Genomic DNA, 27,986 nt, shown 5'->3' with positions numbered 1-27,986 from the left:
ACGATTCAGAGACGTTTAATGTTCATAAGTAAATACTATAAGAATATATACGTTTTTTATACATATTGAATATATACATAAAGGCAGTTATCAAAATAGGTGAAGCATAATGCCTTTTTATCACTTTATTTTAACATATTTTGTCTTCTTGTTTTCTATGAAAATTATTGCTAATAATCCTAATTCTGGTTATGGGCTACAAATGTTGTAATGGTTATAATAATAATAATAATAATAATAATAATAATAATAATAATAATAATAATAATAATAATAATAATAATAATAATAATAATAAACACTGCTTTGGATATTCTAGCTAAACTACATTTCACAGTTGGCCTTAATAATTTCCTAAGGTGTTAATATTTTTTAACGCTATCACTGTTATAGCTAACAAGTCTGTATCAAGTGTATTCGCAAAATTTTATTAACTTCATAATTATCATAGACGCTGAAAATTACTCCTGCCCACATCACAGTCTTCAAATGTGCAGAACCATTCGTTATAAATTGTGATATGCACCAGCTATTGGCGTCATTTAACTGGCAAATCCGAACAGAATCGAAAATATATAAACAGCTCGATTTCCCAAATTCATCACACATAAACGCACTAATAACACAAAATCCTCGTAACCTCGACAATACTGGAAAATAATGTCTTACTATTTTGTGAATCACCGGTATCGTTTCGAACATGTTACCCCCAATGTTTATTTCACTGTTTCTTCAGATAAATTTGTATTAAATGTTATTTTATACGGCGTACCATTATCCAGGGTTATCTCCTTTCTATCTCGGACGCGTTACTTGGTAAATTGAAAGTCCTTCCCTCCGTAATAAGAAATCCTGTAAAATGAAAGAAAAAAAATAAACCTTAGTTACATCACATTGAATGTTGCATAACTTAGCATGTGCTTTCTTTCATCCAGGGGCGGATCCAGGATACTACTGCTTAGAGCTACTTTTAAGAGCTCCAAACTCTGGTATGGGTTTTATTTATATATAAAATAAAAAAGTTTCCTCTTCGGGGGGGGGGGGCGATTGCCCCCCTGGATCCGCCACTGCTTTCACCTTGAGAAAATGATTTAAACAAAATATTATCCATTTTTGCTACTGATTTATCTGATATACTGTCAAAACACGATTTACAGATTTTTTTTTTATATAAATAAGGTCTCAAAACACGATATGGTATAAAATAATTTCACTTCATTAAAAAAGTTCCAGTAAGATACCTAATAATGACATTTTATTATTTTAACTTTTTTTTTTTTAATCTGAACGAATTGCTTTGCACTTTTAAGGATTGCTCATTTAAAAACACTGCAAAATTAACATAATAATGGAAAACATCTTATTATTGAATCTTACCATTGAATCTAACCTACTATTTTAAAAATTATTTTTAAAACGCTATCAGATATTTTCACCTTTCTAAGACTGAAAAAAATACCTTGCTGAAATTCAGAGCAGAAAATGAACAAACATACCAAAGAGTTAAAACTAACAAAAAAACTGACAAAAAAGAATTACTAACATAACATTTTTGAACTTAAAATAATAAAAAAATCGAACCTAGTGCTATTCGATAGTTATGGACTTACTAACACTAGTTTGTGTCCAATTTATTGAAATAAATACTATATAGAAGCGTACATATCAATTCTAGTAAATGTATGGTGTTTTACGAGCGATTGTAAGTGGTCAATTTTGATGCTCCCTTACTGGTTCTTATGTTACAATGATTAGGAATTAGATTTCGGGGCTCTCGGTATCAGTGGCCATGATAGCCCGTCACGTATGAGGGACGACGTCCCTCGGCGATCACACTATCCCTGAATACGGAAGGAAGGAAACGACTTGGTACCTGTATGTTAGGTACGTCCCAGCATTCGCTTGCTGGGAATAAGGAAAACCCAAGAAAACCTCACAGAGAATGGCTGGCCGGATAAAAACTTTTCCGACCGAGTGTCCTATATTACAAATATTATTAATTATTTTCATATGAATGTGTATATAAATATGTATAAATTGGATTTAATCATTTTCTTGAGGCCTGGATCTAAATGTATATACATATATATGTGATATCTAAATCGGTTGTTATTCAATACCAATGAACCAAATGGTCAAGTAGTTGCCTCCTGGCGGTGGCGTCTTTGGAGCTCCAGGGGGACAATTGTTCTGCTCTGCTTCTATTCGAGATTTATACATATATATCTATTAATCAATAGAATAATATTACACCAATGAAAAACATGATAATCTACGTTCATCTGTAGTTCTTGCCTCCCCCTCTCCAAGCAAAATTTGAACTGACACTGCTGCCTGCTGGTTTTAGGTCTCTTGGATCATCCATATATAGAACATATTTGGTCTAGGAATTAATTCGTGCGGTTGGTACGCACACATTGAAGCTGTAGTACAAACACAAAATACATAAATACCTTAAGAAAAATATTGTCCATCGCTAGCCACCACTTTCGCCCATCTGTCAGGCAATGTACGGATTCCGTGGCGAAAGAAGTCCTCATCCTTGGAAGCGATCCAGTCAGAGACCCATGTTTCGATATCTTCTGAAGAAGTAAATCGCTGTCCAATCAAATCGTTGTTCATGCAATCGAACAAGTAGTAGTCCGAAGGAGCAACGTCTGGTGAATACGGCGGGTGGGGTAAAACTTCCCATCCGACATTTTCTAAATAGGTTTTGACCGGTTTTGCGACATGTGGGCGAGCGTTATCATGTTGAACAATAAGTTTATCATGTCTGTTCTCCCATTCTGGTCGTGTTCTGGCCAGAGCTTGCTTCAAACGCATTAATTGTCGTCGATAACGTTCTCCATTCATAGTTTCACCCGGTTGCAGCAGCTCATAGTACACCACACCTTTCATATCCCACCATATGCACAGCATAACCTTTGCACAGTGAATATCTCGTTTTGGTTGTGATGGACCTGGTTCACCTGGTTTCACCCAGGCCTTTTTTCGTTTAGGATTCTCGTAATGGATCCACTTCTCATCACCCGTAATAATTCGATGCAGAAACCCCTTTCTGCTCTGTCGTTGAAGCAGCAATTCGCAAATGGTTTTTCGTCTTTCAACGTCTCTGTCTTTCAATTCATGTGGAACCCAATGTGACATCTTTTGAATCATTCCCATGGCTTTCAAGCGTTTGGAGACTGTTGTTTGATCAACGCCTAATGCTGCTGCAAGTTGTTCCTGCGTTTGACACGAATCCTGCTCGAGCAATGCTGTCAATTCTTCGTCTTGAAATTTTTTTGGCTGTCCAGCTCGCTCTTGGTCTGCCAAGCCGAAATCACCACTTCTAAACCGTGCAAACCACTTCTGACACGTTCGCTCAGCTAGAGCATGGTCACCATACACTTCCACCAAAATACGATGACTTTCAGTCGCACTTTTCTGCATGTTAAAGTAATGCAACAGGACACCCCGCAAAAACACTTTATCAGGCACAAATTGCGCCATGTTCACTTAACTACAAACTGGTGTTGTTGACGCTTTAATCCACTGCCCTATACTACGAACGATACGCGATGACAGGGGTTTGCAACACACATGTGTGGATACACGGAACTGTGGGACGCTCCGTTCGTTGCGCCATCTCTTGTCCACCCGCACGAATTAATTCCTAGACCAAATATATATATATATATATATATATATATATATATATATATATATATATATATATATATATATATATATATTAAATATTCTAAAGTCTATGCTGGCGATTTGGAACAATACTGGGTACGGCTTTCTGGGTTGCTAGACCTTTGGTGAAGACCAAAATGAAGTAGTAGAATCCCCTGTTTAGGAAACTCAAGACAATTTCTCGCCTGTGATATTCTCAGCAATTCATGTAGGATGCCTGTGAAATTAGTCTGGTATATTCTTTTATTCCCTGGATAAGAAATTAGGCTTTTATCCTTTTGATGTAATAATTTAGCAAGATTTTATGTTTTTAAAAGACATTTTGCAATCCTACTCCGTGAATGAATACTGGATTTTAAGTGTATTGTAAAGGACTTACATTGCTGTTAAGTAAATGCTTAATCTGTGTACGCATTAACGAAATTCTAATATGTATACGGATTAGTGGTGAGGTTTCTATTTGTGTGTCGATGTTTTGAAATGCGAGTTCGAATTTCTGAGTGTCGAGTATCGGAAGAGGCTCGATTTTTCAGTGTTAAGTTTGGTCTGCCTCCTAAAAGCCGGATTGATCATGCCAATTCATATTTGTTTCTGTTTTTATTTTCAAACCTTTGATTTATCTGCTATGCAGTAAATATTTGTTTCTCTAAAATGATACTGTCCTTCCTCTGGTTACCCTGATATGGAGTCAATTACCTAGAATCCTTTTAATTACAAGTTTTCTGCTTTCAGAGCTCACGTGCAGGTCAGACCAATCGCCGATTAAATGATTGAAAGCGGTTTTGGAAATTAAAATTGAGTTGAATTGCTAGTACACAAACGCATGAAGAATATCCAGGGTGCAGCCCTTACTTTTTATAGAATAACTGAAGTTTTTATATTCTTCTTAAGTAGGAGTCCGATTAACTCACGAAAGGGGTTAGTGCATTAGCTTTGTGCCAGTGAGACGAATGAGAGGATTGAAAAACGTTTACATATATACAGGGTGTTTTGAAACAACACCGAAAACCTTTGGGAGGTGATTCCTGATACGAAAACAATACAAAAAGTATAGACCATCCTGGGTGCACAAATGCTTCCTTTCGGAATTATAGGCTGCCGAAAACGTGAAAAAATGAACTTTAAAGGTCCATAGCTCCAAATCTATGGGACCTACCGTAGTCGGGTCAAGACTTCATTTAGGAAGTAGTATGAGGCCTATCCAAATATACAAATTTCAGAATCCTACGATACTTCCGCAACAATTTTTATAGAGGTAGTTGATGAGAACTTCAGATTATAAGCTGGTAGCAAAAACTCCCTCTATAAAAATTGTTACCTGAGTATCTTGGGATTCTGTAATATGGATTTTTGGATAGGGCACATATTAGTTCCTAAGTGAAGTCTTGACCAGACTACGGTACGTCCCACAGTTTTGGAGCTATGGACCTTTAAAGTTGATTTTTTCATGTTTTCGATAGCCTATAACTCCGAAAGGAAGCATTTGTGCACCCAGGTTGGTCTATACATTTTGTCTTATCTTGGTGTCAGGAATCATCTCCCAAACGTTGTCGGTGTTGTTTTGAAACATCCTAATATATCTATATCTATCTATCTATCTATCTATCTATCTATCTATCTATCTATCTATCTATCTATCTATCTATCTATCTATCTATCTATCTATCTATCTATCTATCTATCTATCTATCTATCTATCTATCTATCTATCTATCTATCTATGCTTAAAGTCAAGATAAGAAAAATCCAAAGGACAATTACATTTGTTACATTTAATTCCACTTATCAATAAGAGTTCTGAACTAATTAAAAGAGATGAGTGACCTGGATATATTATTTGAATATAAAATACAGTGAAAAGTTGAGGTACTTACCGCACGATATCCGGGATAATGTAATCCACCTGCAAGTAGAGAACAACATTGTTTATTTTACCATGTAATACATTCAAGGGTACAGCGGGGGACACTTCTAAATGGTACACCTTAGCCGTAAATCTCCATATGGCTGTACCATTTAGAAGTGTCCCCCGCTGTACAAGGCGATTTCCGTGAATCTGAGAATCCAACGGAAGTGAAATTTAATTTAATTTCCAATAGTAGTTAATTATGGTGAGTTAGCAAGCTGAGTGAAATTATAGGTAGATGTGTTTCTGCCCACGACTTTTAAGCTACACTTTATTTCAGAAATTATAAATAAATAAAATAAACAAGATTACATTCTTGTTTCCAAATGTAGTCCTCCCTTTTACCTATATGCTGCACATTTATTGTTTAAAGAAATTAAATCTATAAAATACGTACAACATCGTTGGATACATTGACGTAACTAAGGGGTACGCCCACTTCCGGACCACCCTGTATATATCATCACCTTCCCCCAAGTTGCGGGGCTGAATTTAGATTTAAACGGTATCAGAAGTATAACTCTTCATCTTAGAGACCCCGAAAACTATGGATTCAACACTAATATCGGTCATTTTTGATCATTTCTAATGTCTCTCCCCTCCCCCACCATTAAGTCACACCGTCAAAGTAATATAACATAAACCATCTCAGGTTTAAACTTCATCTATGTTAAAAATTTGATCGAGATCAGTCGGGTGGTTCAAGAGTGATGAAGTTGCAAATACGGTCTCTTTCATTTTTATGTTTTACATATATATATATCTCGGTCCCGCTCCCCCTCCCGTACATTGCACCGTACAAGTTAAATGTCAAATTATCCCAGACCCAAACATCAACTATGTTGAAAATTTAATCAAGATGGTTAAATTTAATCAAGACCCAAACGTCAACTATGTTGAAAATTTAATCAAGATGGTTGAGTAGTTCAAGAGTTAAGTTTTATTTACTTTTATAATTGTATCTCCCCCTTCCCCAAGTTCTACCTTCAAAGTGAATGTGAATATATATATATATTTGGTCTAGGAATTAATTCGTGCGGGTGGACAAGAGATGGCGCAACGAACGGAGCGTCCCACAGTTCCGTGTATCCACACATGTGTTGCAAACCCCTGTCATCGCGTATCGTTCGTAGTATAGGGCAGTGGATTAAAGCGTCAACAACACCAGTTTGTAGTTAAGTGAACATGGCGCAATTTGTGCCTGATAAAGTGTTTTTGCGGGGTGTCCTGTTGCATTACTTTAACATGCAGAAAAGTGCGACTGAAAGTCATCGTATTTTGGTGGAAGTGTATGGTGACCATGCTCTAGCTGAGCGAACGTGTCAGAAGTGGTTTGCACGGTTTAGAAGTGGTGATTTCGGCTTGGCAGACCAAGAGCGAGCTGGACAGCCAAAAAAATTTCAAGACGAAGAATTGACAGCATTGCTCGAGCAGGATTCGTGTCAAACGCAGGAACAACTTGCAGCAGCATTAGGCGTTGATCAAACAACAGTCTCCAAACGCTTGAAAGCCATGGGAATGATTCAAAAGATGTCACATTGGGTTCCACATGAATTGAAAGACAGAGACGTTGAAAGACGAAAAACCATTTGCGAATTGCTGCTTCAACGACAGAGCAGAAAGGGGTTTCTGCATCGAATTATTACGGGTGATGAAAAGTGGATCTATTACGAGAACCCTAAACGAAAAAAGGCCTGGGTGAAACCAGGTGAACCAGGTCCATCACAACCAAAACGAGATAATCACTGTGCAAAGGTTATGCTGTGCATATGGTGGGATATGAAAGGTGTGGTGTACTATGAGCTGCTGCAACCGGGTGAAACTATGAATGGAGAACGTTATCGACGACAATTAATGCGTTTGAAGCAAGCTCTGGCCAGAACACGACCAGAATGGGAGAACAGACATGATAAACTTATTGTTCAACATGATAACGCTCGCCCACATGTCGCAAAACCGGTCAAAACCTATTTAGAAAATGTCGGATGGGAAGTTTTACCCCACCCGCCGTATTCACCAGACGTTGCTCCTTCGGACTACTACTTGTTCGATTGCATGAACAACGATTTGATTGGACAGCGGTTTACTTCTTCAGAAGATATCGAAACATGGGTCTCTGATTGGATCGCTTCCAAGGATGAGGACTTCTTTCGCCACGGAATCCGTACATTGCCTGACAGATGGGCGAAAGTGGTGGCTAGCGATGGACAATATTTTTCTTAAGGTATTTATGTAATTTGTGTTTGTACTACAGCTTCAATGTGTGCGTACCAACCGCACGAATTAATTCCTAGACCAAATATATATATATATATATATATATATATATATATATATATATATATATATATATATATATATATATACACTTGTGCTCATAAATTAAGGATAATGCGGATACATGGTGAAACAATGCTCTGGTGGGCGGTTTTCAGTTGAAAATCACCTCGGGGTATGACTATGTGGTGTATTTGACCATTCAGTGCGGTGCATGCGGCGCGGTCGTCACACGGTGGCGCTGGCAGCAGTCCAAATACGCAGAGGTGTATTGGTGCATGTCAGAGTACGGTGCAGCGTGTAAGTGTGTAGATGTCAGACGTGCTAATGGTGACTGTGTGTTGAAAATGGCTGAAAGAACACATATTGATGATGTTATGAGGGGTAGAATAATAGGGCGACTGGAGGCTGGTCATACACAGCAGGTCGTAGCACGGGCCCTCCATGTACCACAAAGTGTGATCTCAAGATTATGGCAACGATTCCAGCAGACAGGGAACGTGCCTAGGTGCTACAGTGCGGGGCGTCCACAGTGTACAACACCACAAGAAGACCGATATCTCACCATCAGTGCCCGCAGACGGCCACGGAGTAAGCAGGTATCCTTGCTCGGGACCTTGCCACAGCCACTGGAACAGTTGTCTCAAGACACATAGTCTACAGATGACTGAACAGACATGCTTTATTCGCCCGGAGACCTGCAAGGTACATTCCACTGACCCCTGTTCACAGGTGAGCCCGTAAAGCCTGGTGTCAAGAACACAGTACATGGTCAATGGAACAGTGATTCCAGGTTATGTTCACGGACGAGTCCAGGTATAGTCTGAACAGTGATTCTCGCCGAGTTATCATCTGGCGTGAACCAGGAACCAGATACGAACCCTATAATGTCTTTGAGAGGGACCTGTATGGAGGTAGTGGTTTGATGGTGTGGGGTAGGATTATGAATGGTTCACGTACGATGGTATGTCTTTGACAGAGGAACTGTAACAGGTCAGGTGTATCGGGATGTCATTTTGCATCAGCATATTCGCCTTTTCAGGGGTGCAGTGTGTCCCACCTTTCTCCTGATGGATGATAACGCACGGCCCCACCAAGCTGCCATGTGGAGGAGTGCCGTGAAAGAGAAGATATCAGGCGAATGGAGTGGCCTGCTTGTTCTCCAAACCTAAACCCCATCGAGCATGTCTGGGATGCTCTCGGTCGACGTATCGTTGTATGTTTTCAAATCCCTAGGACACTTCAGGAACTCCGACAGGTGCTGTTGCAAGAATGGGAGGCTATACCCCAGCAGCTGCTCGACCACCTGATCCAGAGTATGCCAACCCGTTGTGCGGCCTATGTACGTGTACATGGTGATCATATCCCATATTGATGTCGGGGTACATGCACAGGAAACAGTGGCGTTGTGTGGCACATGTGTTTCTCAACTTATCACGAACACCGTGGATACCGTGGATATCACCACTACCGTGGTACCGATATGTTTCGTTTGTTCGTATATTGTGTTCACTGTGTGCCTATGCTATTAGCGCCAGTTTTGTGTAGTGCCATGTTGTGTAGTACAACAATCTGCAATTATCCTTAATTTTTGAGCATTTGGGAGGTGACTCCTGCCACTGAGACAAGAAAAAAAGTTCTCTTCAACTTTCTGCTATCGGACATAGTTTCAGATCTACAAGGTGCCGAAAGCGTGGGAAAATGACCTTCGGACGCCAATAGTTCGGAAACTATCCAACATAAAGAAGGCGGGTAAAAAATTCACTTAAGAAGTCATACCTGCTCTATTGAATTTTGCATGTTTCACAATCCTACTGTGCACGCGCAAGGGATTCCCCAAAGGAACGTAGGGAGTCCCGGATAATCTGCCAAATGAAACTTGGTCTAAATGGATATGAATTGATAGGCTTTCTACCAGGTAACAATAATTCGTTTGTCTTAAGTCGATATCTGGAACAAATACAAAATGGCGGACACCTTTATGCCCGTTGTGTGTGGTTGCATAATCGCTAGATACGGATGCTGCCCAACAGTGAAGTTCTGAGTATTAATTGTAGCGAATTTGTACTCAAATGCTCTAGAAAGACATCTGGAGTGTCGGTAGAGCATAACAGATTGAGCAGGGTGATTCACATGTGTGGAAACACTTAACGAAAAATGCCCAGAAATGCACTCATACTCAGTAAACGTAAGTTCAAAGCGTCGGAAGTGTAAGGATTAGCGTCAAGAACATGAAAGCCATTGCCAATTCACCAATAATATTCCCTAAAAGCGATGCAAGATGATGTGCACGGTTGCATAACAATAAGGATGCAACAACCGAGTCTAAGTTCAAATTGTGCAATGGACTCAGTAAGAAACTGGGTAAACTAAATGAATGTCACTAGTGGGATCGCATGATCGATATTGAAATGTGGCCAATGCGTGTGTTGATATCAACATGTAGCTAATAAACAAATGTCAACATGTCCCACTACTGCCGGGACATCGTCCCACGTGCGAAAAAGAGCAAAATAACTACTCGGGTCCTTATTCTGAGGCCGTGGGCTCCCAGTAGGATTGGAAACTGCGACCACGCGAGCAAAAGCGAGCGCTTTAGCCCTGAGGTTCGAAGGAGCCTCAGTTTCTCTGTATTCATTTCTTTGAGGAGTACCCACTTGTTTGGCAAGCCCTCTTGTACAGCCTTCCGCCATACTTGTGTGTTTCATTTTGTTACTCCTACTGCACAGTTGTAAACAATCAGAGCTTTAAGAAATTTCTTCCTATTTCTCATGTCGTTTTATTTTCCATATGTATGGTGTTCCAGCTATAGTGTTAAATGTGCCAAATAGGTTCATTTTTGTCTTTGTCTTGGCATCTGCACTGTGTGTAAGATACGAATTTCTGGAGGTATTTTCCTATATTTCGAGTACGTCATATGTCTCATGACGTGGGACATGATACAAGTTTGTTATTTTCACGCTCTATCAGAATTTGAACCATGCATTAAGAGATTTCTTTTCATATGTGTCGACTGTGGGACAATGTCCCAAACAAAGAGGGACATTGATACAATCGTGTTCTAGTTACGTTCTACCAAAAGGTGCATCAGATGTAATAGCAGAATGTACAACGTTATTTTCCTAGTTTTCGCACGTGAGATGGTGTCCCAGCAGTAGTGCGACATGTTGACATTTGTTTATTAACTACATGTTGATATCAACACACACATTGGCAACATTTCAATATCGATCATGCGATCCCACTAGTGACATTCCTTTAGTTTACCCAGCTTCTTTGTGAGTCCATTACACAATTTGAACTTGGCCTCAGTTGTTGCATCCTTGTTGGTATGCAACCGTGCACATCATATTGCATCGGTTTGAGGGAATATTATTGGTGAATTGGCAATGCCTTTCATGTTCTTGACGCTAATCCTTACACTTCCGATGCTTTGAACTTACGTTTACTGAGTATGAGTGCATTTCTGGGCATTTTTCGTTAAGTGTTTCCACACATGTGAATCACCCTGCTCAATCTGTTATGCTCTACCGACACTCCAGATGTCTTTCTAGAGCATTTGAGTACAAATTCGCTACAATTAATACTCAGAACTTCACTGTTGGGCAGCATCCGTATCTAGCGATTATGCAACCACACACAACGGGCATAAAGGTGTCCGCCATTTTGTATTTGTTCCAGATATCGACGTAAGACAAACGAATTATTGTTACCTGGTAGAAAGCCTATCAATTCATATCCATTTAGACCAAGTTTCATTTGGCAGATTATCCGGGACTCCCTACGTTCCTTTGGGGAATCCCTTGCGCGTGCACGGTAGGATTGTGAAACATGCAAAATTCAATAGAGCAGGTATGACTTCTTAAGTGAATTTTTTACCCGCCTTCTTTATGTTGGATAGTTTCCGAACTATTGGCGTCCGAAGGTCATTTTCCCACGCTTTCGGCACCTTGTAGATCTGAAACTATGTCCGATAGCAGAAAGTTGAAGAGAACTTTTTTTCTTGTCTCAGTGGCAGGAGTCACCTCCCAAGAGTTGTAACACTTATTTTGCAACACCCGATATATATATATATATATATATATATATATATATATATATATATATATATATATATATATATATATATATATATATATATATAAGTCCAAACTTCATCTATATTGAAAATTTGATCGAGATCGTTCGGGTGGTTCAAGAGTTATTAAGTTTAATTTATTTTTTAAATAATTCCTCCTGCTTCCCCTCCTCTAAGTTCTACCATCAAATTCAATAACTAAAAACACTCCTAGGCTAGAGCCTCATGTACGTCAAAAATTTGATTGAGATCGGTCAGATGGTTCAAGAGATTAGGAGTTACAAACATAGTCACTTTCAATTTTACAATATACTGGGGAGCGTTTTGGTTTGGTTGGTCAGGGCGAGGGGGGGATAAATACGGCGAGCTTGCCAAGGCAACAACTAGCCTATTTGCTTCGCTGGTTGGAGATTCTATTATACATTGTAGTAGTAATGATGATTCTATAATATTGAAATGAAACTAAATGTAAATGGGCACCCGCATTGGCTCACAATTAGCCAGTCGCACTTCAGGTTCACATCACTGCTGGTTAGAACTTTATTGCAATCGTATCACCTTGTAAAGAAAGATATTATTTTACCTTTTCAGAATTACTCAGTGGAACAAAAACAATAATATTCGAAGGTAATTATATATAATAGAGGACTTGGTTGATGAGCAAAAGACAGGAAAAAATGAAAACAAATCCAGTAAAACTTCACTGATTTAATAATGTCAATTTAGCAACTCATGTTCTGGGACTGAACTGCTCACAAACAGAAGTAAATGCTCTACCATTAAGTGATCATGGTCTCTTAAAATGTAAAAGTGAGTTGAAAGAATAGTAATGTTTTTAGAGAAAGTAACAAATGATAAGTAATGCTTCTTAGAGAAAACCACATTCCAATTTAGACTCTAACAGATCTAATATAGACCTATATGATACATTTCGAGTTATCATTGGGATTAGTCCTTAGCTTTTTTCGTTAACACCACACATATCATAATAACTAACAAATGACAGTGCGGGAACAATATAATTAAAATATTATGAACAGATATAATTAACTGGAAAAGAAAAGAAATAATGAATAAAAAGAGGGCAATCCCATAACGAAAGTAAAATGATTGAACATTTTTTAAAAGCTATTTAATTTTGGAATCAAACTCCATTATATATAGGCCTATATATTGCCCTGTCTGCATGTATCTCCATGACATCTCAAGAGCTACTTAAAGGACTCCACCTGTTTTTCTTTTTTTAAATTTTCTCAGAAAGCCTCTGGTGTGTGCGGTCCCTAGTTCGAACCCGAAAGGAAGGAAAAAGAAAGAAAATCAAAAGAGGAAGGGGGCACGGTGGCTCAGCGGTAGAAGAGAGAGACGGAAGTGTGTCTTTGTGTCTTTCTTTTCTTTCTTCTTTTTATTTTCTTTTTTCAATAAATTTCATGCAGGGGAGGGATATTTTTTAGATTTTCAGTCAAGCAGCTACTGCATCGTCACTAGTTATCCTAGATCATGGTTCATACCTCATTCTCTTCAGAATGAAGCTGGCTTTCAAATGGTACCCTTGCATGCCCATATCATATACCAGAAGAGGGAAAATTGATGTCAAAGGGAAAATTTCGGAGTTTTTTTTTTACAATTTGGGCCCCTCTGGAGCGGTCCTGTGTGAACGTAGAGATCTCAAAAAAACTGATAAATAGTACTTGGTAGACTGAATGTGTGTGCCAAATTTCAAGTTTCTATCTTGAATAGTAAGGGCGGGAGAAATTTTATCAAGAATCCCCACAATGCCCTAAATTACCGCAAAACACCATGATCTCAGGAAAAAAATTTCCTGAGACATCTCTACCCTAGGACTATAATCCGCCAATCATTCTCTTCAGAATAGAACTGCCTTTCAGGCGGTACCATCCACATGTCTCCATCATGTATCTAAGGCGGGAAAATCCCGAAAAAGGGATTTTTTGGTCTAAATATCCCTTTTTTCAACTTTTAGCCCCTCTGGACCACCCTGTTTAACGCAGAAATCTGAAAAAAAAATCTGGTAAATACTACTCGGTAGACTGAATGTTTCTGCACAATTTCAATCTTGTAGGTACAAAAATAAGCCCGCCCAAAAAAAACGAAAATGTCCCATATTCCCGTATGCAGAAGGATATTTTGTAAAAATCCCCCGAGACATCTCTAATTACTCTAGGATCATGTTTCGCCCATCATTCTCTTCAGAATAGAACTGCCTTTCAGGCGGTACCATTCACATGTCTCCATCATGTACAGATGGTGATGGTGTAGTTGGCAACATGTCAGATGTATGGGTTGGCAGTGCTGTCGTGGCGCCTGCAGCGCCGGACCTCTGGTGGTGGTGTGTTAGGTCGGTCTCCATACTACGTCAGGCGCAGTGGAACAGCAGTGTACAGTGGCTGCAGCAGACGGAGATAGTGTAAAATGGGAGACCTCTCAGATTTTCAGATAGGGCAAATTGTTGGTGCGCGGTTATGTGGAGTGAGTGTGACGGCAGTGGCTACTGTGTTAGGTGTGTCGCGTGGGACAGTGTCGAAGGTGGTGACGGCCTACACAACACACGGGAAAACCACATCGGCGAAGCGGAACAGTGGGCGGAAGAAAATCATGAGTGACATGTCATGCCGGGTATTAAAGCGCATTGTCAGTCACGCAGAACCGTCGTGCCACTGCGGAGCAAGTGACGGAGGAACTCAATCAACACCTCCCTCACCCCGTTTCGACAATCACAGTCCGCCGCGAATTACATGACATGAACTTACGGGGTCGTGTTGCACGATGAAAACCGCTCATCAGGGACCATAACGCTTTCGCACGCCGCAAATGGTGCCGCGACCATGCAACTTGGACCGTTGAGGACTGGAAACGTGTGATATGGTCGGATGAGTCATCCAACCACGGGCCGTGTTTATGTGTAGAGAACGCCCAAAGAAGCTTATGATCTGCAGTGTCTCCGCCCAACAGTGAAACATGGCGGCGGCTTTGTGATGCTGTGGGCCGTCATATCATGGTTTTCATTGGGTCCTGTGGTCACACTTAGCGGACGAATCACTGCCAACGATTATGTCGCAATTTTAGGAGACCACTTGCATCCTATGGTCTGGATGTTTTTCCCGGACAATGACGCCATCTTCCAGGATGATAATGCACCCATTCACACAGCTGGTGTTGTTGCAACGTGGTTTGAGGAACATCGGGATGAAGTTTAACACCTCCCCTGGCCCGCCCAATCCCTAGATATCAACATAATTGAACATCTGTGGTTCGTCTTGGAAACACGACTCCGGCGACGATTACCACTTCCATCCTTTCTCACAGAGCTGGCCGATGCCCTGCACGAGGAATGGTGTAAAATTCCACTTGCTACCATTCACGAGCTCTATGCCTCCATCGCACGTCGCATCCAGGCTGTTCTGAACCGACAGGCCCGACACCATATTAATCTGGTAAGTTGCAATTTCATTCAAGTGTTTCCATTTTTCTGATCACCATCTGTATCTAAGGTGGGAAAATCCCGAAAAAAGGCTGAATGCTTGTGCAAAATTTCAATCTTCTACGTGCAAAAATAAGCCCGCCAAAAATAATGAACATAGGCTTCATAAGAGTATACATATATATATATATATATATATATATATATATATATATATATATATATATATATATATATATTAAAATTGTGACGTCACCACCTCCTATGTCTGGACGCAGGAAGGTGTGAAACCATATACAATGCATCTGGACTTGAGAGAGAGAGAGAAAAAATGTGGTGGTCGTGCATCAATGACGGAAAATTCGGGAGATGAATCTACAGGTAAAAACAAGCAAAAAATATCATATGAACGTTGGGTGAATGTGGCTTCGTTTGGACGCTAGAGGCGTCTGAAATGTCACCTTCCGAGGCGGCAATTTGCAATATCGCAAGAACGGAGAGAAATACGAATGTCGGGTCAAAAGATATCAAAGGAAACCCCATCCGAAGAATCCAATTATGCATAAGTAATGGCGAAACAGTGGCGGCGCTAGAGGGGGGCACAAAGAAAGTGAATGAAACATAGAGAAAAGTGAACAATTTACACTGAAAAATTGTACGAAGGGATGTTACTTGGAACATACAGCAACAAATGTTAATGAACAAAGGCAACAATGGCTATGCTGTAGGGACACTGTGGGAGGCGGAATGAAGGAATAAAGTATCTTTGCAACGGAATGAAATAGGAATGTCGGGTCAAAAGATTTCAAAGGAACGCTCATCCGAAGAATCCAATTATGCCTAAGTGATGGCGAAATAGTGTCGGTGCTAGAGGGGGGCACAAAGAAAGTAAATGAAACATAGAGAAAAGTGAACAATTTACACTGAAAAATTGTACGAAGGGATGTTACTTGGAACATACAGCTACAAATGTTAGTGAACAAAGGCAACAATTGCTACGCTATAGGGGCACTGTGGGAGGCGGAATGAAGGAATAAAGTATCTTTGCAACGGAATGAAATAGGAATGTCGGGTCAAAAGATATCAAAGGAAATCCCATCCGAAGAATCCAATTATGCGCACGTACTGCGGAACAGTGCCGCGCATGGGAGCTACAAAGAAACTGTTAAACACTCTTAGTGATGATACGTGCAAATCGTACAAAAACGTACGGAAGATGAGGCCCAATGTACTGTAAAAACAAGAGGTATGGTACTTACCGTGATCAACATAATGCTGTTTTAAAGGTGTTCAATATGTCCTCCTTGTTCTTCGAGACAGACAGTTACACGATGGCGTAAGGATTCTCTGACTTTTCGCAATAACGCTGAAGTTCGCCGTAGTGTGGCAAATGCAGCTCATACACGCTAGTGAAGATCTTCAAAGCTATGCACAGTCCGTGTATACACGAGACTCTTTACGTAACCCCACAGGGAAAAGTCTAGGGTATTCAGATCGGGTGAACGTGGGTCCATACTCGTTTGCTTCCACGATCTATCTACCTGCGTGGATTTTTTTCGTTCAGATATGCACGAATAGTGGGACATGAATGGGAAGGGACGCCATCATGCATAAACCACATACACTGTCATTTCCTCAGTGGTACGTCTTTAAGTACAATAGGTAGGCCCTAGATCAGAGATTGGAGATACGATATTGCTTGCGATCAATCGCTGTGGTAAGAAGTGTTGCGTCACAACGTCATCAATAATACCAGCCAACACATGGAATTGGAAACGCTGATGATGCTTCGTCTCTACAATTGCATGCGGGTTGTTGAGTGTCTATCGATGGTCATTGCGGACATTTGTGATGCCATCCCGTATGAATGACTCATCTGAGAACATCTGTGCTAGAACTTTTCTCCGCGTTTCATTCACTTTGTTTGTGCCCCCCTCTAGCGCCGTCACTATTTTGCCATCACTTAGGCATAATTGGATTCTTCGGATGGGTGTTCCTTTGAAATCTTTTGACCCGACATTCCTATTTCTTTCCGTTACAAAGATACTGTATACCTACATTCCGCCTCCCATAGTGTCCCTACAGCGTAGCCATTGTTGCTTTGTTCATTAACATTGTTGCTGCATGTTCCAAGTAACACCCCTCCTACAATTTTTCAGTGTAAATTGTTCACTTTTCTCTATGTTTCATTCACTTTCTTTGTGCCCCCCTCTAGCGCCGCCACTGTTTCGCCATTACTTATGCATAATTGGATTCTTCGGATGGGGTTTCCTTTGATATCTTTTGACCCGACATTCGTATTTCCCTCCGTTCTTGCGATATTGCAAATTGCCGCCTCGGAAGGTGACATTTCAGACGCATTTCGGTGAATGTTCATATGACATTTTTTGCTTTCTTTTATCTGTAGATTCATCTCCCGAATTTTCCGTCATTGATGCACGACCACCCTATATATATATATATAGTGTGTGTGTGTTCGTAAAGTCTGGGTACATAGGGAATTCTAATAATTTGTTTCTGTTTTTCCAGATTGAATAATGGTTCTGTCTAAAGAAGAACGAGTCGAGTTGGTACTCTTAAGTGGACGAGAAGGATGGTAGTATCGCAAAATTGGGGAAGGATTTAACCTTCGATACCCTCATCGTCAACCTATTTGTTTTACTGCCGTCGGGAAATAATCACCAAGTTTAAAGAAAAAGGCAGTGTATTGGGCAAACTCCGTTCTGGACGAAGAAAGACTTTAGACGAAACGAAAGAGGTTGTCTTGGCTAAGGTTTATGCTAGCTCAAAGAAATCGCTTCCTCGGACATCCACGGAGTTGGGTGTTCCAAGGTCAACTATTCAGAAAATCCTGGCAGAGGAGGAGTTTCATCCGTACAAGTTACAGCTATTGCATCACTTAAATGAAGATCACCCCAATAGACGTACGCAGATGTGTGAATGGTTTGCAGATAAATTGGATTAAAATATCAATTTTTCTGAAGACTGTGCGTGTTGTTCAGTGATGAAACTGTTTTATGTCAATGGTGAAGTGAATGGACAAAATGTTCGATACTGATCTCAAGACAATCCACATCCAAACAGCAGGGTTGCCAAAAAGTGATGGTGTGGTGCGATTTGTAGAAAGCTCATGTGCTAGGACCTTTCTTCTTTGATGAACGTGTAACCTGTGAGACTTATCTGAACATGCTGAGAGACAAAATGCTGCCTCAAATTAGCGTTTGGGTGAGGGACTTCCAGACTGGTTTCACCAGGATGGGACCTTGCCCATTTTGCTACAGCTGTTAGAGATTGGTTGATTGACAATTTTTCTCACTGGATTGGGAGAGGAGGTCATGTGAAGTAATCCCCTCTTTCGCCAGACCTTTTTCCTACTCTTGATTTCTTTTTCTGAGGTATGCTGAAATAGAAAGTTTACTCGATGAGGATTAGAAATTTAAACCACCTGACAGAACGCATTACCAGTCAATATGCTGAAATCAATGGCAATTCTGATCTATTGCATCGAGTTCACCTTAATCTTGCAAAGAGCATCAAATTATGCATTGAACAGCATGGAAATTATGTTGAAAATGTTATTCATTAACATTAAATTGACTAAAATGTGCTTCTTCCCAATGTACCCATATTTGATGGATATTATATATATATATATATATATATATATATATATATATATATATATATATATATATATATATATATATATATATAGGGTGGGTATTTCAAGACAACACCGACAAAGTTTGGGTTGTGATTCCTGACACCAAGATAAGGCGAAAAAAGTATAGATTAGCCTGGGTGCACAAGTACTTCCTATCGGTGGTATAGGCTGCCGATAACATGAGAAACTGAACTTCAGTGGTCCATAGCTCCAATACTATGGGACATAGCGTACTCGAGTCAGGATTTCATTTATTAACTATTATGTGCGCTATCCAAAAATACATGTTTCAGAATTCTACGGCACTCACGCAACAATTTTTAAAGAGGCAGTTTGGCTACAAGCATATAATTTGAAGTACTCGCCAAGTACCTCTATAAGACTTGTTGCGGAAGTACCGCAGAATTCTGAAACATGGATATTTGGGTAGGGCATATAATAGTTATTAAGAGAACTCTTGACCTGACTACGGTAGGTCCCGTAGTATTGGAGCTATGGACCTTTAAAGTTCATTTTTTTATGTTTTTGGCAGCCTATAACTCCGAAAGGAGGCATTTACGCATCCAGTTTGATCTATACTTTTCGTCTTATTTTGATGTTAGGAATCACCACCCAAACGTTGTCGGTATTGTTTTGAAACACTCTGTATATATCGAATATTTCTTTCTTTTCTTCTTCCCAGCAATTTTACCCAGGATGTGGAAGGCCGAATAACTGTTTAACTCAGTCAACGTAGAGAAAGCGACATAGCACCGAATTATACAGGAACGACCAGAATTTTATTCTAGTTTGCGGAAAAATGAACGGATTAGAACGAAGAGTACTAATATTTAGAGAAGAGCCTTTAGATGAAGAGATACATATTTTGAACTACTTTCCAGCACGTACCATCGTGTTACACCTCAAGGGTGAAGTAATATTCGCTCTCGAAATGTGCCTCCTTTATATCTCCAGGCGCCTGGAATATTTTTCCAAGCCACCCTGAACAACAATCCTATAAGGCAAATAATATTTGCAAATCGTGGTACCAAAAGCTTAACCATAATCTTGTAGGAACATCTCATTCAACTATTTGGATATTTATTCTTGCGATTCAATAGAATGAAGCAACACCTTCAACTGTGCTGCATAAAGATGCTAAGAGTGTTTCAAAGGTTGGAGAAACGGCTCCATATAACACAGAACCTAAAGCTTTACAAAATTTTCTACTAGGTGTTTCTTAGAATATCATGCATCTTAGGAAATGAAGATGTAAAACACTTATTGCAATGTAAGTTTATATTTTGTTTATTTGCTGTTTAGAAATTCTGATCTCACCACAACCAAATCTTTGTAAATAGAAACATACAAATCTATTGGGTATACATACCATTTTGACCGTGCTTTTACCATTTGCTAAAATTGGGATTATATTTTTCTACTGGTTCTTGTTCTTTCGTCGAGTATCCGAAACTTCGATTCTGGAGACTCCAACAACTAAATTGTTTTTCAGTCTTGATTAACATAGTGTAAGTTGTTTCAGTGGTTTAGTTTATATCTTGTCAATTCAACCACAAATATGTTAAAAATTTCCACGATAATGTATAAGTGACAAAGTTACCGACGTAGTCTTCAGTGACTCAATGGTACACTGTCCACCTATGGTGCGTGAGAAACTTGGTTTGATACCAGCACGCACCAAGTGGGTTTTGTGAAGGACAAACACTGTGTGCGTGGGCTTTTTCGGGGTTCTCCTGTTTCCTCCCACTTTCTTCATTCCCCTATTTCAACTATTTCTTATCATCGGCGTTTTCTTTTGCCTAAATAGCATAACCGTGGATATTTTGTTTCATTTCATTACAAAACTTCCCTGACAAGAAAAAAAAAAAAATATGCTGACAGAATTTCCGGTGGCAAAGTTACTTAAGTTCTATTTTGAATTTCGATTATGATATTTGAGAAGTTTTGTATCTCCACATTGCACGATTAATTTTAAAAGCTCCTGAGCTTATGAAGTTTTTGTAGCATGAGTTGAGAGCAACATTCTGTAGCTCAAAATCTATTTATGTAGCTGATGTGTATCAATATTATTATTTCATGCTTCTCTTAGCCTTCTGAAATTCCTATTCTTATTGAAATATTCATTTTCAAGGTTAATGGCACAAATCCTCGCCTCCTAGGTTTCATCGTATGCTATAACACATATCATGTAACTTCTTGCAGTTCGTGAAAACAGATTTTTTTGAGTAAGACTACAACCTAGACTTACATATATTTAACACTTTATTTGGCACTGTTGCTCTCAAGCAACATCGCATTCTATCGCGTTATTCGCACGAATTATAACTTCAGTTACCATTTAATTGGCATTATTGCAAGGGTGCCGATTTCCCTGTAACTTGGGGGAGGGGGGCATATGAGGATTTTAAGACAAATTGAATTCAAATTATGCCAAATATTGTATATTCATAAATACAATGCGGAGACTCACACGAGCTTGGGGGAAGGGACGGACCCCCTCGGCCCCCAGGATCGGCGCCCTTGCATTATTGCTTTCATACAATATTCATATAGCCTACACGATTTGCGGGTCGCTTCTTTAGATATTTCTAATTCTCGTCAACAAGGAACAGTCAAATTTAGTATTGTAGAAGCTTTATCTCCTGCGTTTCGCGAAAGTTCTCTCTTTAATTTTTTAAATTTGTAATTTCTTAATCTGTAGGAAAACATTTCTACGGAACTGCTGCTAATTACTTAGAGTATTCTTATTCTATGATATTTGACCATATTAGGGCAATGCTGCTCAGTATTACACATAAGACATATTTTATGGCAATGTTGAATTGAAACAAACTCCCTGTATTTTGTAACCAAAGTACAAAAATACTTTAAAAATTACGAAGACGTGGTTCAACCATAAAAGCGAACTAAATATTTTAATGGTAATCTATCAATGCTTGCCAATTAAAGGGTTAAATATATGTAGCACTAGCTACAACTTTTCTACGCCAAATTATCATATAGCACACTATACCTATATATTTCAGAGACAAATGTTTATGATGGAACCAGTGGCGAATCCAGGGGGGGGGCGATTGGGGCAATCGTCCACCCCCAGAAGAGGAAACTTTTTTTAATTTTATATATAAATAATACCCATCCTAGAGTTTGGAGCTCTTAAAAGTACCTCTAAGTATAAGCATTATAACCCACCGCTCTCCCCCAGAAGTCCGTCCTGGATCCGCCCCTGGATGGAACATTCAAGTTCAAATGCATATCAAGACAAAAGATTTGTACTTACCCCAGTATGAATCCACTGACCCGAATGGATTACTTCTATTCAGGTTCTCTTCCATACTTCTTCCCACGTCGTTTTCTAATACAATGATGGTCTGGAATTTCCCAACGTTGACTTGATTAAGGCACAAAAATACCACAAGAACCAACGTAGAAAACTCCTGTATAAGTGAAAGAAATATATATTATTATATATTATTGTCGCCTTTCATAATGCAATGAAAAAGAAAGACACTTTTTATTTTGTATAACTTTTTCTGGAACGAAAGAAATCTTTATTAGTGCATTAATGTATAAGTTCTGTGTTACAGACAAATTGTGTAAGTTGAAATTTTCGAAGAAGTCGGTCCCGGGTTCGATACCAACCCCCGCCGAGTGAACGTTGTGGTGGACAAACACCGTGTGCGTAATTTTCCTCGGGGTTCTCCCGTTTCCTCCCACTTTCTTCATTCCACCATTTCATTCATTACTCATCATCACCGTCTCCTTTGGCTTAACCGGCATAATTGTGGGACGTAAACCTCAAAGATTTCATTTCATTTCATTTCGAAAAAGTCGTAGATATCCAAGTTAAAGCTACGTTACTGTATTTGACCGTATACATTATATAGCGGTCAATCTTTCATAGCATATTTCAAATGAAATGGATTGAAGTTTTGACAATAACGTTGTCGTTTATACCTATTAACAGTAGCGTAACGCAAAAATGTCGCCCCTCGGCCCTTCTTCCCATAATGATTTTTGGCTCTTCTTCCTATGTCCATTAACTTCCCACTATATTATGTCCCTGTATAAGACAATGGTTAATAAATCCATGGAATATAATAAAATTACAATTAAAATTAATAGTCACCGAAAAAAACAAAAATTCTTTTCCCTTAACCTTCGAGTGTGAAGATGATTTTTAAAACTGATGTTGCTAGAATGGATGAATTTTCACCCAGAGCATAATTTTCTTTTCTAAAGTAAATAATGTTCAGGGAAATGGATATTCCGTATTCAGTTCACTTTTTGTAGCCAATAGTTCTTGACATTTGCTTCGCGGTGGGCCCCCAAACCCTTCGGACCTCCCCGCATTGCAGGCCCTGCGACAAGGGCGCCGATTTCTCTGTAAATTTGGGAAGGGGGGGCACTCAGATGCAGAAGGTATATAACTGAGGATGTTAAGACAAATTGTATTCAAATTATGCCAAATATTGTATATTCATAATTACACTAGAGGGCTCACATGAGCTTTGAGGGGGGCCCGCCCACCAGGATCGGCGCCCTTTCCCAGCGGGCCCTTCAGTTACGTCACTGCCTATTAGATTGAAAGAGATGAATGTTTAATGAGATTAGCTCCCAGATGCGTACATTCCCAGATCCGCAACTTGTCAGAATCCTTCCCAGATCCGTAAAAGTGCCATGGGCGATAACATGATATATTTTGACGTTGATAAAAGATGTCCCCCTTCCATATAGGTTTAATAACTGAAACTGTTTCTGTGCATTCTTAATAAAGTATGAGCAGAGGAGGATATGGATTTGCATGCTCAAGGAAATACGAAAAGATAATAATAATAATAATAATAATAATAATAATAATAATAATAATAATAATAATAATAATAATAATAATAATAATAATACAGGGTGTCCCACTCGTAGGAGGCCCCGGAGAAAGTGTTATAAAAATCTTAATAAAAGAGGATATGAAACCAAATTTGTACATGACATACCTTTATGGTTGAGAAATGAAGGTACATTACAAGAGTTGCTGGAAATGTCATCCCTCACCTGTATACACAGTTCAACGCGGCACAGCATGTTCGTGAATGTTGCTGCCAGAGTATTGGGTGTGACTGGATTTCACGTTAAGACGTTCTCACGTAACTTGTCTACGTGGCAGCATTGTAAATCTGTGAAACGTGGCAACAATGAGATTCCGCTAGCTGTGTATGGGTCTCTGGTATTTCGTGCGCCTTGCTTCTCCCGGTGCTGTTTGATTTCGACGATGTATTGATATTCTGTGGAAGAGCGCGTGTTTTTTTATGAAACAATGTTGGATAAGTGTTTCCTTTAAGACATGTCAGAGTACCAGAAATCACGAAACATATGTTTATGGAGTAATGACAATCAGCATGCAGTCGTTGAAGTACTCCTTCATTCACAGAAGGTGGGTATCTTCCATGCATTATCACAGCAATGCATCATCGGGCCAATTTTCTTGACACTACTGTCACCAGTGAAGTGTACCAGGTATTGTTTCATGAGCTTGTGAACCAGTTGGATGACAAGAAACTGACACTTAGTTGGTATCAGCAAGATTTGGCAACAACATACCATACGTTTAAGGCGAGTATGCTGCGATGGAATCATTTTTCCCTATCAGAGTGATTTTCAAAGGATTATGGCTCTCAGGTCACCTGATTTGACCCCTGAATTTTTTCTGTGGGTAATGTGTACAAGAACAAACCACGCAAAATCGACGAGTTACGTAAGAACATCCACCATAATTTGGTTTCATATCCTCTTTTATTAATTTTTTTATTACACTTTTCCTTGGGCCTTTTAAAAGTGGGACACCCTGTACATACACACATGTTTTCCATACTGTTGTAAGTGTTTTAAAGGTAGTAACAAGAGCACTGGTACTAACGTAGAACGGTCAACTCCTTGCGTTCAATTCAAATTCGACCAATGTAATCCCGAAATGTGTTTGATGTGAATTCACAAATCACATGAAACTGATACACAAGTCAGCTCTTATTATAGAGCCTTCGTCCAACCAGTATCTGGATCTGTACGGTTGTATTCTGTAAGCAAGCCCAAATTCTATATCTTACGCCAAAGACAATGATTAAAGTGAAAAAATTGCATCCACTTATGGAAACTGAAGGGGAAATTGTACTAAAAGAATTTAATACTGCTTCCTCGAAGACTGTCATAACAACTTCAGGATTCCAATTCGGGACTTCTTTCTTTATTAGTGAGAAAAAAATCTTTCATATATATGATTTCTCTTGTTCGGGAGAAGGCCATAAACGACTGGAATCACATTAATTTCTTTCATTGAACTTCCATTGAACTTGAGTGTTCAATGAACTTTCATTCATTGTACACTCATGCCCAAAATTATTGTCGCATGTCTATAAATATCTTGTTGTAGGAATATACTTTGATAACGAATTCACCCGGTATTTCTTATAATGTTAGTATGTGCATAATCGACAAAAGGCATATGTGTGACAAATTTCATGTCAAAAGAGCAGTAAATAAGAACAATAAAACGAAAATAAAACTTTCTTGTCCATTTAGCAACAATTTGTTTTACTCATTCTAATTTTCATATTTATAATTATGTTCCCATGAAATTTATCACAAATATACATTTCCAGATTATACACATAGTACCAGTATTAAAGGTACCCTGCACAATCATTATCAGATTGTATTCTTACAAGAAGACAATTATAGATATGCGACAATCATTTTGGATACAAGTGTACATGAATTACAAATATTTGGGAGAAAAGTTTGCTTCAGCTCTTAAAAGTGCCATCAATAAAGAAGGTCGTGCAAGTTTGTAGAATCTCTCTCCCTTTTTTGCTAGTAAACGTTATTATCCTCTCCTCTTCTCCATCGTCAAATAGCAAGAAATTGGAACCATCATCCATGTTTAAAAGGTTATCTGATAAAACTATATCTTTGGCGTATGCTGACCAATTAGTTGCTGGTCCTCCTACTCTTTGTCTTTCTCGATATACAGCTCTTTTGACAGACGTGAAGCGAAGGCACTTTAGTTAACAATTGAAAACGCTTCCTGTATAAATCAGCAGTTTCTTCCTTGTATACTTTCGGAACAGGTACATCTTCTAAACTGGAACTATTCTAGGACTCTTATTGGCTGCTACTCGAAACCAAACCCTTAGATTCCATATCACCCTCCGTTCTAAAAACTAACGAAAATTCACACAAACAGTCCCTATTGAACCTGTACGGAAATGGGAATTCTTAACTCGCTTTCAAATCATGACATTTCATTGCATCTGGCACTTTACCATTGCATTTGTACGGAAATGGGAAAGATTTTGACATGTACGGAAGTGGGAATGTACGCAAGTGCGAAGACACCTTTAAAAATGAAGATGATACTTATGAAAGATTTGGTAGAATGAGAATACAGGAGTAAGTACGTGGGCAGAGATGGCGTGGGTCAATTAAAACTTGACCCATAACCCACTAACCCACCACACACCATGACCCACGATCCACTGGACCACGACCAATCGAGACCCACCACCTATCATGATCTACTCACTCCGACTCACTCCGACTCCATCCACCATGAGGGGGCGCGGTGGCTCAGTAATAGAGCGTTCACCTCCGGTGCTTGGGGTCCCTGGTTCGATCCCAGCTCGCGCCGTGTGGACTTTGTGGTGGGCAAACACCGTGCTCGTGGGTTTTCTCGGAGTTCTCCCGTTTCCTCCTACTTTCTTCAATTCCACCATTTCACTCATTACTCATAATCACCGTGTCCTTTAGCCTAACCGGCATAACCGTGCGACGTAAAACTTAAAGATTTCATTTTATTTTTTTCCATCCACCATGACCCACTGTGACTACCAAAACCTATCGTCAACAACTCTGACCCAAGATCCACGCCCTCCTTTTAACTGAATAAAGAGTTTACACTTGTAATAAAACAAGGCTGTGAAATTATCACTAATTGGAGTTTGAATTTCTACGGTCAAACGCTTGAGCCTCACTCTGTTATAATACCGGTGGATCTGACCTTTAAGATATAAAAGGGTAAAGTATTTGTCATCGGCCATATTACGATAAAATTCAATTTAATTATCGTACAGATAATTTTTAATGGAAAATATGAAATTTGAAAGTCTGAAATTAAAGCAGGCCAACGCAAAGGAAAAAAAAAAAAAAAAAAAAAAGAGTGTAAGGTTTGACTGTGCCTCGAAAGCCAAGTAGTAAGTCATATTAGTAAATTGTAGGCAGATTCGCAAGTGTTCAGAAGATGCTGTCTATAATGCACTAAGCAGAGTGGGTCGGTGGGTCACAGTGGGTAGATAGGTGGGTGGTAGTGGCTTGCTGGTTCATGGTGTGTCACGATGGATGGTGGGTCGCAGTGGGTCACGTCCTGTTGACCCACGACCCATTAGTCCATTCCGAAATCTTGACTCACTTGACCCACGATTCACTGGCCTACTTCATCTTTGGAGGTAGGCAGCACAGTTAGTAAGGTCCATTAGTGCGACTCTTAAATTATTAGTGTTACTAACGGACTGATACATTTCACTCTTACAATAATAATAATTCTAAAAAGCATAATGTTATCAGCAAAGAGCATACAAATAAATACTTACCTTTGGCCTCATATTCCTGTGAAGTTCTTGATTGTAACCCTTAGAACTATCAAATACGATTTTCACTCATTTCCAAAGCTGTAATAAGAATAATAAAAATATTTGAGTTGTTTTTAATTTTTTAATATCAATAATTTTTTTTTTCTTATTCAATACCTGAATTAATTATCAAGTATTAGTAAAAAAGTGTGTACTGTTGCGCATCATGGTTATTACAGTACATTATCATGAATAAATCAGTTGAGTAATAGGATGACGTTACTTAACAATTAAATAAACCGTTATCTCTTTGTTTCCTTTTC

The 27,986-nt window shown here is 39.2% G+C and overlaps 1 long non-coding RNA gene across 1 annotated transcript; it reads right to left on the bottom strand.

The window, feature by feature from the left end:
* Nucleotides 1-129: 129 nt before the first annotated feature.
* LOC145691682 (uncharacterized) lies at nt 130-27,744 on the bottom strand. The gene is made up of 4 exons (XR_014132495.1): nt 27,685-27,744; nt 22,326-22,482; nt 5,556-5,584; nt 130-852 (listed from the first exon to the last, which is right to left on the bottom strand). It is a non-coding gene; the product is annotated as an uncharacterized LOC145691682 (long non-coding RNA).
* Between the last annotated feature and the right edge of the window lie 242 nt (nt 27,745-27,986).

The sequence above is a fragment of the Thermobia domestica genome, chromosome 8 (genome assembly GCF_964235325.1).
Source record: "Thermobia domestica chromosome 8, izTheDome1.hap1.1, whole genome shotgun sequence".
Classification (NCBI taxonomy): Eukaryota; Metazoa; Arthropoda; class Insecta; order Zygentoma; family Lepismatidae; genus Thermobia; species Thermobia domestica.
Note: the sequence above shows the minus strand (reverse complement) of the source record. Positions and strands in the feature narration are given on the sequence as shown.